Raw genomic sequence first — 3,020 nt, forward strand, 5'->3', positions numbered from 1 at the left:
GAGGTCCACCTACCATGAGGTCTACCTAAGCTAGGGATGATCAGTCGCCAAGAAGATGAAAATCCTGCCTGGTTCTGCAGCAAGGTGGAGTTCACCCCACTTGGGCAGCAGAAGCAGCTGACATCTTCTCACCTCACACCAGGCTGCCCCGTGGGCTGTCAGCGACAGAACTTTTTATGGGGCTTCGCTAAGTGAGGAACAGATCTAGGTCTTAAAATTAATAATATTAAAAGCAAGAAAGATAAAATCAGTTTTGCGTTTGCTTTAAACGCAGACCTGCTTGGCGCAGAGTCCCACGCGCAGTTGCATCACCACGAGGGGAGGTTCACTCAGTTCCAGAAGCCAGGACGAGAAGCCATGGGTGGAGTGGGGAACGTTGCTACCAAAGTGCCCGCGCTGTGAAACTACACCTGCACCAGCCCACTGCAAGAACAGCCCTGTCCTTCACCCCACAACTTCCCACTGAACCACCACAACGGCAGCAACAGTCCTGACAGGGCTGAGGAGCAGGCTGCTTCACAGGTCCCCAGCTGAACAAGCCTCCTGAGAGCCCTCCCAATCCGGGCAGTGAAGCAGAGCCTTCACGCCACAGCACATCCCAGACCCCTTCAAGGGAAGCCTCCTTTTCCCTCTTCTTCCATGTGACATAGGTGGCCATGGAAAAGAACATTATGGGAGGTAATCCCGTTGATGGTGCCTCCTAAGCTCCACACACCAAGGACAGCATCCTGGAGCACAGTCAGGATCACGGCTTCACGTTCCCTGCTCGCCACAACCTTTCTTCACAGATCTAAGGGGACCCCACATCTCCTTAATGACTGTTTCAAAAAGGATGCAAGAGTGGATGTATCTAAAATACCACAGAAATCAACATTTCCACCAGACACCAATTAGGAGGCATCTCAATGCCAAGGAAACAGTGCTGGGCTGGCAGAGCAGGGGTTAACTAGCTGCTTTGGCCACTCACCATCCCAACTAGAAGCACTGGGTTAAAATACTGCAGAGGCTGCTCAGAGAAGCTGTAGTGCTTGAGGGACAAGGTGGTGCACAACAGGCAAGGGTGGGTGTGGGGACTGAGGGACGCCTGTGGAGAACAGCCTGCCTTCCAGCTCCTGGCTTGTGAGGAAACCACATCTGCAATGCAAATTGACCGTGCACAGGCAAGTTATCATCCTAGACAGATTTTCAGGCTTGATCCTCTTTCGCTTCTGAAAGGGAAACTGGGATTTTCACCATAGATGTTCATGCGGTAAAAGCACTGCCCAGCAGCCAACTACTAGAAAAGGAATAAGCCAACTATTTCAACTGCAATTCAACAAAGATTTCTCTGGAAAAAAATCCAAAGTCTCGGGGGTTTCCCTGACACTCCCAACACACCCATCCCTGTTACTGCCTACCTTTACCAAGATCAACACTCACGCCACCCACCAGCATCAGAAATTGTTTTGATGTTGCATATCCCCAGCAAGCCGACTCCAGCACTGGGGAAGGGAAAAGGCTGCTCCCATGGGGAGACAGTCTCAAATCAGGCAGGTGACAGGGACAAATGTAGGTAGAAGATAACAAAAGATCTTTCTTAAGTGCAGTTTTACACAGTGCCCTCAGTATTTGATATATCATCCATTTATCAGTACCATAGAAGGTTTATACTTGTATAATTAACCTAATCATTAAGTGAAGAACTCACCTGGCCCAGAAAACAAAAAACAAGCAAACCTCACAAGCCCTGACACAAGTATAAATGTGTCACATCAGGCAGCAAAAAAACTCTCTGTAGAAAAACACGAGACAATACCTCTTCACCCAAACAAAAAAAAAACAAACCTGCCACACACTTCTGAACCTAAATTTCCTGATTTCTACAGCTGCTGTGGCAGGGGGCAAGAATGAATTACCAGAGTGCACGAGAACTTATTAAACTGGTTTGTTGCTGGCAAAGCGGCGTGCAACCCTACACTGCAACACGGCCAGACTCCCGCTCCCTGAACAACCAGTGGACCTGCTGGCTTCTGCTGGAGGTCACCTACCCCTCCCACAGCTCCGTCAGCCCCAGAGGTTGTGCAAACCCAGCTTCGGGCACAGCCAGCTGGGTCACCTGAAGTCACCACCCAGTACGTGTTCCGCGATCCCTTCTACCGGCACAACTGTGGCAGCGTCCAACTGGCGTGCAAAAGTGAACAGTAACGTCTTTAACGTGCACAGTTAGTGGCTCTCAGGGGCTCTCTATGGCTTTGCCAGCTGGAGGGCTCCAACTGGGAATTGTTTTAAGAGGGCTTCAAGCCTTTACCAGACCTTCCAGGCTCTCGCCTCCCCACCTGTACTGCCCGTGAGGGGCATGGGAAACCTCTGTACCTGCACCAAAGGTGAGTGAAGCAGAAAAGCCCCCTCAGCAAGCTTCTGCATAGGAGCACACCAACCTCCAAGTGGTCAAACACATTACATGATAAGGAACAGCAACAGCCACTGAATAATTTATGTGATAAACTATTTCTGGAGCATTTGATCAGCTCTACTGGCTATCATTATTTTTGCTGAATCAACAGCTCCCATCAGAGCATATGCTCTAGCAAAAACAAGCAGCACTGACAGGTTAGGAAAGACATTTACTAAATTAAATGCACACCCCACTTGCTCTGCTGAGCCATAATGCAGTACAGACATGGAAATCTAAGCAGCTAAATGCATACTCTTCCTGAAGTGGCTGTCTGAGCATACACAATCTGTCCCTTCAAGGTTTTTCCATTAACATACCCACGTGTAGAGCTATAAATCAAAATGAAAGAGAACAGAGCAGGCCAGCAGAAGAGCAAAAGAAAAATATATTACAGGCCGTTTTGCAAAAGGCAGTGATTAACTATTATCCATTAAAAGCAGTTGTGGATAAAGCGATTCTGCACCTCAGTGGCCTACAACAGAGGGCTGGGGAAGTGGAAGGAGGCTGGAGAGAAACAAGGTGTTTAGCTGCTCTTGAGAACAGAAACCAACATGACAACTTTTATTAAAGAGATTCAAACCACTGC

Source organism: Nipponia nippon, unplaced genomic scaffold (genome assembly GCF_047370975.1).
Source record: "Nipponia nippon isolate SJK-2023a ecotype South Korea unplaced genomic scaffold, ASM4737097v1 scaffold_9, whole genome shotgun sequence".
Classification (NCBI taxonomy): Eukaryota; Metazoa; Chordata; class Aves; order Pelecaniformes; family Threskiornithidae; genus Nipponia; species Nipponia nippon.